The sequence below is a fragment of the Chiloscyllium plagiosum genome, unplaced genomic scaffold (assembly GCF_037043375.1).
Source record: "Chiloscyllium plagiosum isolate Xiang-an unplaced genomic scaffold, Cpla_swu_hap1 HiC_scaffold_42, whole genome shotgun sequence".
Classification (NCBI taxonomy): Eukaryota; Metazoa; Chordata; class Chondrichthyes; order Orectolobiformes; family Hemiscylliidae; genus Chiloscyllium; species Chiloscyllium plagiosum.
Genome location: NW_028270180.1, coordinates 59,986,124 through 59,995,525, shown reverse-complemented (window position 1 = coordinate 59,995,525; position 9,402 = coordinate 59,986,124). Strand labels below are relative to the sequence as shown.

Genomic DNA, 9,402 nt, shown 5'->3' with positions numbered 1-9,402 from the left:
TGGCCCCAAATCCTGCCAATTGTCACTGGACACCTTCGCCAGTGACACGCGAGGAGCGCAGCCTTCCACATCAAAAAAATAGAATTTACTTGCCGTCACAGGTACTTTACATAAGTTCACACTGACTGCACATCTGTCATCCCTTCAATAAAATTCGCACAATAACAACTGACCAGGTTTAACCAATCTCCTGAACCAATACTTCTCTTATGGGTGCTCAGGGCCATCCTGGTGTATGTGTGCTGTGCAGTGCAGCATATTCCCGCAAAAAAAAAAAAAATCGGTGTTAATATGATTAACATGGTTACCTGCTTCCAGGGCGAGTGAATTGCTTATTGAACTCATTGCTCTCCGGCTTAATTGCCACTCATAGACATACACAAGGGGTCGTGGGTTGTATTTTACAGTTTACACTTGTGAATCTTCCCTTTGAATTACCTGCAAGCCCGTCGGAGTACTGAGCAAATACAACCCCAGTCTCACAATGAGATCCCAAGCCATCAAATGTTAATGAGAGAATTCCGCTAACAAAATTGAGAATTAGAATGTATGCACATTACTGATTTCACACAATATGGGTGCGGTAAAACGCTCTCATATCACGAAGCCCGATGCCTCCATTGAGTTCAGGAACATTCCACTCATCTTTATTGGCGTCAACTCTCTGAACTGTCTTGATTTGAGGAGTGAATGTGCTGGCCATGTATCTACCAAAAAGGTAACTGGTGTACCTTCCACATATAACATAGAGGTAGGCATCGACATATACGCATCATTGGTTTATTGAATATATTGTCCACACTCCTCAATCTCAATATTCAATATAGAGTTGGGATACATCTCAGTGCCCGTTAGGTTAGTAGAAATGATTAGCATAAGGGATTCTTCATAGCCAAATATAAAGGAAAGAGGCTTACCTGTACCTTGTGGCTTGCCCACCTCAACCTCAGTCGTCCCCTGTCAGTCACTATGCTGTCCAGCCTCCAGGACCGATTGAGGCTGTCTGTGCGGGCACTGTCTCGACTAGTGGTACATTGCTCCTCAAACAAAGCACTAGCCAGATCTATCTCTGCAAGCACACTTCCGCGATCCCTTCCTCTTTTGCGAACTCCACCTTTGCCTCTCTCTTTTGCCGCAGTTCCTCCCTCCAACGGCTGAACGACCATTTGCATCATAATAAGCTGAGGTTTATGTGATTGCTGTTGCATCTTTAATTTCCGGTTTTGGTTCTCTTGAGCCAGCAATTTTTCAGCATGTATCACGTATTGTTCTATCTAATTCAGCTTTCCCGTGTCCCCGGTAATACACGTATATTTTACCTATTTTGTTGTTTCGTACTTCATTCCATTGATGAAGCTGCTCCTCAGGTCTGCCTCATGTGGTGTGATGTCTGCCGTCGCTATGTCCTTGGGTGGTATCAGTCCACAATAGACGTTATCGACTTTCGTGAGGCGCTTAAGGTACTGGGACATTGTCTCAACTTCTTTGGGGATTCTTGCTTCAATTGATTGTGGGTACGATATGCTATTGGTGATTCAGAAGACCCTGAGGCGGCGACCGTTGACTTGGATCTGATCCAGTCTTAAGACACTGTACAGCTTCATTAGGTTGTTTTCCGTGTGTGTGTGCATGTGCGTTGGTGTTTGTACGTGTATTTGATCTAACCTTTATTCGAGATTTTCTTTCCCTGAAATCAGGCTCAGCCTTCAACATGTTATAAGCACTCCAATTCACAGGTTCTATTTTACCCTTCCGTTTCTCCTTCTCTCTCTCCTCCAACGGTGACCTCAGCATTTGCAACTGCATGTTACTAAAACTTCCTTCCTCCAGAAAACCACATTCCTTGATTTACATTTTAACTGCTTTACAGAAACTGGGCCAAAATTATTTATCATATATTGTATTTTTTCTTGACCATTCCGAGTTGTCTGTCGACCCTCTTTTTGTTCGCTCTTGTTGGAGCCGATTTTCATGGATATTGGAAAAGTGAACATCTCTCTCTGTCTGTCTGTCTGTCCGTCTCTCTCTCTCACGATACCATAATCTTCTCTTTGCCAATATAACTTGTTTCTACCTCCCGAGGTCCCCTCTCATTGGTTGCGACCGCCTCATTGCCTTGGTTTTCACAAACCAAGAACCCACGTAACCGGTACAGCTTTGGCGACTCCAACGTGGCACATGGTGGCTTCAAGTCTATACCGACGTTAATCTTGCTGTCTCTTAAACTCTCTCGAGACCGCAATCCTTTCACTTGAGTTTTACTCGAATATCGCGTGAGAGTTCACTGGTCCCGCTTCCTGGTTCATTTATTCTCTTCGAACGAGTCTCTATGTCGGATTACTTTAGTCACAACTCTTACCCCGACCCTATTCGATTCGGAACGCGACTCTGGAGCGATCCACTTATCCCCAGTCCTCTCATGCAAAGGGGCCAATTCAGTGCTCGAGATGAAGTGAAAGACCTTCAAGGCAGTGGCGCGTACACCTCCTGGGAATCTTCAAAATCTTACCCAGTCGCAGGGTCCCAGGCGAGCCCCCAAGTTTACTGCCGTGGGATTTCAATCGACTCGACTCAAATGCTACCAAGAGCAAAGGAAAAGTTTAATTTTGAAATTTGCAGAGTGGACCTGACACATTTGCAAGACGCCTCATAAAATGGACGCCTGACGGTTTTCACATATTCCCTTTACACTATATATCGCCTTGCCTTATCACACCTCAAGCCAGGAACCTGGATCAGTCGAGTTCCTTTCCACACATGGAGTTGCTTTTTCTAATTCATGGACTGCAGATATAATAGATTATTGGCCTTGAGAGTCAGCTGAAAATTAGGTTGAACTTTACATTTTTTCTGTCTTTTGCAAAGTTAGGTCCATACTTCTTTGTTTCAAACTGATTTCACAGATTTCACAAGAAATGATAATTTTCCATTACAGGGGATCAGGCTGACAGTGACTGAATAAGTGTGATGGAGTGAGGATGATAGTGACACAATGAGGGTGAGGTGTCAGCGTGGTAGTGATGCAGACTATGTGAGTGGATCAGGCCGATATGTACGCAGTTTGGGGGGGGTCAGAGTGATTGTGATGCAGTAAGTCTGAGGGATCAGACCGATAGTGACGCAGTAAGTGTGAGGTGGTCAGGGTGATAGTGAAGCACTTCGTGTGAGGGGTCAGTGTGAGAGTGATGCAGTAAGAGTGAGTGGTCAGTTTGATAGTGACACAGTAATTGGAGGGAGATCAGGCTGATAGGGATGCAGTAAGTGTTACTATGTCAGGCTGATCCTGACGCATAACGTGGGAGAGGACAGAGTGATAGTGGCGCAGTAAGTGTGCAGGGGTCAGGCAGAGACTGTCGCAGTGAGTGTGAGACAGTCAGGGTGATAGTGAGGGAGTAAGTGTGTGCGTTCAGGCTGGCAGTGACACAGTAAGTTGTGAGCATCAGGCTGATAGTGGCCAATAAAAGTGAGTTGTTAGGGGAATAGTGACGCAGTAAGTGTGAGGTGTCAGGCTGTTAGTGATGCGGTAAGTGTGAGGGGTCAGTCTGATAGTGAAGCAGTAAGTGTGGTGGGGTCAGGCTGATAGTGTCACAGTATGTGTGCGGGGTCAGGCTGATAGTGATGCAGTAAGTGTCCGTGAGTCAGAGTGATCCTAATGCAGGAAATGTGAGGGGACAGGGTGATAGTGACGCAGTGAGTATGAGGGGGTCAGCGTGATGGTGACGGAGTAAGTGTGAGTGTTCAGGCTGATATTGATGCAGTATGTTGAGGGCGTCAGGCTAATACTGGCCAGTAAGTGTTAAGTGACAGGGTGGCAGTGATGCAGGAAATGTGAGGAGTCAGACTGATAGACACGGTGAAATTGTGAGGGGTCAGGCTGATAGTGATGCAGGAAGTGTGCGAGTGTCAGGCTGATAGTGAAGCAGTAAGTGTGTTGGGAGCAGAGTGATAGGAACGCAATAAGTGTGAGCGGCTCTGGATGACAGTGACAGGTCAGTATGAGGGGGAGGATGGTAGTGATCCAGTGAGTGTGAGGTGTCAGGATGACAGTGAAACAGACTGTGTGAATGTGTCATTGTGATGGTGACATGGCAAGTGTGATGGGGTCAGGGTGGCAGTGACGCAGTGAGTGTGAGATTTCAGTGTGATAGTGACGCAGAACATTTGAGGGGCCAGGCTTATAGTGACGCAGTATGGGCAAGGGGTCAGGGTGACAGTGATGTAAATGCACTCACAGGGCCAGGTTGTCGTAAAGCTGTAAGTGTGAGTGTCTAAGGCTGATAGTGATGAAGTAAATGCGACGGGGTAAGGTGGATAAGGTTGCAGTAAGAGTGCAGGGGTAGTGCTAGAAGTGACGCAGTAAATGTGAGTGTTGAAGCTGATACTGACGCATTAAGTTTAAGGGGATCAGTCTGATCTTGACGAAGTATGTATGACATTGTCAGGATGATAGTTACGCTGTAAGTGTATGGGGGCACAATGATCTTGATGCAGCAAGAGTGGCGAGTCAGGGTGATAGTGACGCAGTAAGCATGAGTGGGTAAGTCTTATAGTGACGCAGTATATGTGAGAGAGTCAGCCTGGTAGTGGCGAAGTATGTGTGAGATGGGCAGGCTGATATTGATGCAGTCTGACCCCTCACACTTACTGTGTCACTATCAGCCTGACTCCATCACATTTATTGTGTCAGTATCAGACTGACGAGGTTGGGGTCAAAATGATAGTGACGCAATAGGTGTAAGCGGCTCAGGATGATAGTGACACAGTGGGTGTGAGATACCAGTGTGATAGTAACGTAGTAAGTGTAAGTGTAAGGCCCTCAGTGTGATAGTGCCACAGCAAGTGTGGAGTGTCAGGGTGTAAATGACGTCGTAAGTGAGAGAGGGGCATTGCGATAGTGAAGCAGTAAGTGTGAGGGGTCAGGCTGATAGTGACACAGTCAATGTGACGGGGCAGTGTTTTAGTGACAAGATAAGTGTGAGGCGTCAGTCTGATACTGACACAATAAATGTAATTGAGTCAGGCTGATTGTGATACAGTAAGTGTGAGGAGTCAGACAGATAGTGACACAATAAGAGTAAGGATTCAGGGTGATAGTAACATGGGAAGTGTGAGGGCGTGACTGAAAGTGACGCAATAAGTGTGTGGTGGTTAGGCTGATGGTGACGCAGTAAAAATAAGGCCGACAAGGTGAAAATGGCAAAGACTGTGTGAGTGGGTCAGGGTGATAGTGACGCAGTAAATGTGAGGAGGTCAGGGTGAAAGAGACGCAGTAAATGAGAGAGGATCAGAGTGAGAGTGACGCAGTAAGTCTGAGGGGTCAGACTGATATTGACGCAGTAAGTATGAAGGGGTCAAGCTGATAGTGACACAGTCAGTGTGAGGGGAGAGATTTTAAGTTACACAGTAAGTGCAAGGCGTCAGACTGAAACTGATACAAAAAGTGTGAGTGGTTCAGGGTGATAGTGACGCAGTACGTCTGAGGAGTCAGGCTGATAGTGACGCAGTCAGTGTGATGGGGCAGAGTTTTAGTAACATGGTAAACGTGAGGCGTCAGTCTGATACAGACGCAAAAAGTGTGATGGAGGCAGGCTGATAGTGACGCAGTAGGTTTTAGGAGTGAGGGTGATATTAACATAGGAATTGCGAGGGCGTAACTGATAGTGACGCAATATTTGTGGGGCTGTCAGGCTGATAGTGACGCAGTAAAAATGAGGATGTCAAGGTGGAACTGGTGCAGTAAGTGTGAGGAAGGCAGATGGACAGTGACGCAGTAAGTGTGAGGGGTTCACGCTGATATTGAGGCATGCAAGTGTGAGGGGCCAGGTTGATAGTGACGCTGTGTGCCGGCGGGTCTGGCTGATAACGACGCAGAGAATGTGAGTGTCTCAGTGTGACAGTGACGCATTACGTGTGAGAGGGTCAGGGTGATAATGACAGAGAAAGTGTGAGGTGGTGAGTTTGATAGTGATGCTGTAATTGTGAGCTTGGTCAGCGTGATAGTGAGGGGCTCAGGCTGATAGCGACACAGCAATTGTGAGGAGGTCAGGGTAGTAGTGATGCAAAACGTGTGAGCGGGTCAGGCTAATAGTGATGCAGTGAAGGTGAGAGTGTTGGTGTGCTAGTGACGCAGTAAGTGTGAGCGGCTCAGGATGATAGTGTCACATGTGCGAGGTTTCAGGTCGACACCCATGCAGTAAGTGTGACGTGTTCAGGGTGAAAGTGACACAGACACATTGAGGGTGTCAGATTGAAAGTGACACAGGAAATGTGAGGGGACAGGTTGATAGTGACACAGTAAGTGTAAGGGGTCAGGCTGATAATGATATATTAATTGTGATGGAGTCAGGATAATAGTGGTGCAGTGAGTATGAGTTGTCAGGGTGATAGTGACACACACACGGTGTGAGTGGGATAGAGTTATAGTGATGCAACAAGTATGAGGAGGTTAGAGTGATAGTGTGCAGGGTCTGGCTGAAGGTGACGCAAGAAGAGTGAAAGGTTCAGGGTGATCTGGACGCACTAAGTTTGGGGGCTCAAGGTGATAGTGATGCTGTAAGTATGAGTGGGTCAGACTGATAGTGACACAGTACATTTGAAGGGATCAGGCTGGGACTGATGCAGTAAGCGTGAGGGGGTCAGGCTGATATTGATGCACTAAGTGAGAGGGTATCAAGGTGATGGTGACGCATGAAGTGTGAGCAGGTTAGAGAGAGAGTGACGCCGTGAGTGAGTGGGGTTTGGCTGATAGGGATGCAGTAGGTGCGCATGTGTCAGGGTGTGAGTGATGCAGGAAGTATGAGGGTGCCAGAAGTATAGTGACGCATGAAGTATGAGGGGGTCAGAGTGATTGTGAGGCAGTAATTCTGAGGGTATCAGGGAGATACCAACGCAGTAAGCATGAGGGGGTCAGGCTGTTAGTGACGCTGTCAGTGTGAGTGCCTCAGCCTAATAATGATGAAATAAATTTGAGAGAGTAATGCTGCTTGTCAGGTGATAAGTGTGAGTGAGTCAGGCTGGTAGCGATGCTGTACGTGTGAGTGTTGAAGCTCATAGTGAAGCAGTAGGTGAGAGGTGGTCAGTGTGATTGTGAGGCAGTAAATGTGAGAGGGTCAAAATGATAGTGACATAGTTAGTTTGAGGAGGCAGTGTTGTAGTGACACCGTAAGTGTGAGGCGTTAGTCTGATACTTACATAATAAGTGTGATGGAGTCAGGCTGATAGTGACACAGTAAGTGTAAGGAGTCAGAGTGATAGTAACATAGGAAGTGTAAGGGCGTGACTGATAGTGCCAAAGTAAGTGCTTGGCAGTCAGGCTGATAGTGACGCAGTCAAAATGATGGTCTCGAAGTGAAAGTGGCGCAGTAATTGTGAGGGCGCCAGATGGATAGTGATGTAGTAAGTTTGAGGGGTTCACGCTGATATTAAGGCGGTAAGTGTGAGGGGTCAGGTCTATAGTGATGCAGTAAGTGTCGGCGGGTCAGGCTGATAGTGATGCATTCAAAGACCAAATATCCAAGGCTCACTGTAGCGCTGAATAGTGAGACTTCTCAAGGCTAAGACAAAAATCAATAGTTCTCATCCTGGTCATAAATCACAATGCTTCATTTTAAAATTCTCCTCTCTTGCTTCTAGATTCACCAATGAGGGAACAAAATTTAATTGCACCACCCTGTTTATCTCTTCAAATATTTTGCAACTCTCAATGAGATTACCTCTCTTGTTTTGAAACTGTTAAAAAAAGGCCGGATTTGCCCAATTTCAATTCAGAGGACTAACGTTTATCCATGATATCAAGGCTAAACACCATTCGTGGTATTCCTCATATGGCAATAGTATCTTTCCTAAATTGAGGATTGTAATTCCTCATACTGTCGTCCAAGTGCGGTCGAACTGAGCCACCATACATTGGAAATAATGCTTCGTTCTCGTGCCCTGAAATCCTTCTGCAGCTTTCACAACAGACTTCTACAACGGCTACTAGACTGCAATGACTGATTAAAAACTTCTCCAAGATGCATTTCTAAACATCTGTACATCAGACTTTCTACTTCAAACCTTCGACAAATAATCTCAACACATTTCCCTCCTGACAAGTATGATAAAGTCAAATCGTTGCTATTTATTAGATCATGAGGGACATGGATAGGTTGACTCGTCACGGTGTTTTCCGGCTGGTGAGGAAGTCAAAATTTAGAAAACATCGGTTTACATTTAGAGGGTAAGGATTTAAAAGGGACGTCAGGGGCAACTTTTTCAGTCGTGTCCAGAATGAGCTGCCAGAGAAATTGTTGTAGACTGGTACAGCTGTAACATTTAATGGCATCTGGATGGATATAGAGTAACAAGGTTTTGAGGGATGTGGGCCAAATGTTGGCAAATGGGACCTATTAATTTAGGATAACTGTCCACCATGGTCAAGTTGGAAAGAAGGACCACTTTCCGTGTTGTATTTTTCAAGGACTTGATGACTCTAGAACAACCGCAAAAACTTTGCAAATAATTCCGTCAAGACGATTTCAAGTTCCAAATCTTTGGTCAATCTTCCCCTTTTGCGCCCACAAATTCATTACCTGATGTCAGAACTTACGGATTAGTTGCTGGATCCATTCATGTAAATTAGTTCTGCATTCTTTCTAATTCCGATATTGTTTTTACGAATGTAGCTAGTGTTTATGGACTTAGCATCAATATTTCTAATACCATATTTCGATGAATATTAAAACACAACAGCATATCTAATTTGGCACCAGATGATGAGCAATTGAGTCAAAATCGATCGGACGCAGGGAGACAATGATCCTCTCTTCGTGTGGTGTACATCCGTGACTCTATAATTCTACGAAGAATCATTCCCATAACTTCAGCTGTGTCAGAATCTAGTTTGCGGTGAAAGCATGTCAATCTGCGAAGGTACCGTTCGTCTGGGCATCTGCAAATTATTTGGCGAAATCTTTGGGTCTTGACAATTTGTTCTTCCAACAAATGAATTCAGTTATTTTACTATGAAAATTGACAGGCTTGCCGCAGCTGTGATGGCTGAGAGGTTAAGGCGTTGGACTTGAAATCCAATGGGGTCTCCCTGCGCAGGTTCGAATCCTGTTCACAGCGTTGAATCTTTTAAAAATCATTAATTCATTTGCAGAATTTGAATTTCGTGGAGCTTGAGCTTTGCATTCAATCGAAAGTAAATTTTCAACTGTGAAGAATCCGAAGTAATTTCAAGACTGACCCAGTCATCTAATTGAATAAATTATGTGTCGAGACACAAAAAGCCACCAACTTCCAACACGAATCAGTGTCAACACATTTGTCGAACTATCATGAAATTTGGATGTTCGGGGGGTGGAATTCAGCAAAACAAGAAGCAATGCAATGCATTTACCTGCAGGTGATGACATATTT

General features: G+C 45.3%; 1 non-coding gene across 1 annotated transcript; it reads left to right on the top strand.

The window, feature by feature from the left end:
- The first annotated feature begins 9,026 nt into the window (after positions 1-9,026).
- Positions 9,027-9,108, top strand: trnas-uga (transfer RNA serine (anticodon UGA)). Its single transcript has one exon. It is a non-coding gene; the product is annotated as a tRNA-Ser (tRNA).
- Positions 9,109-9,402: the final 294 nt, after the last annotated feature.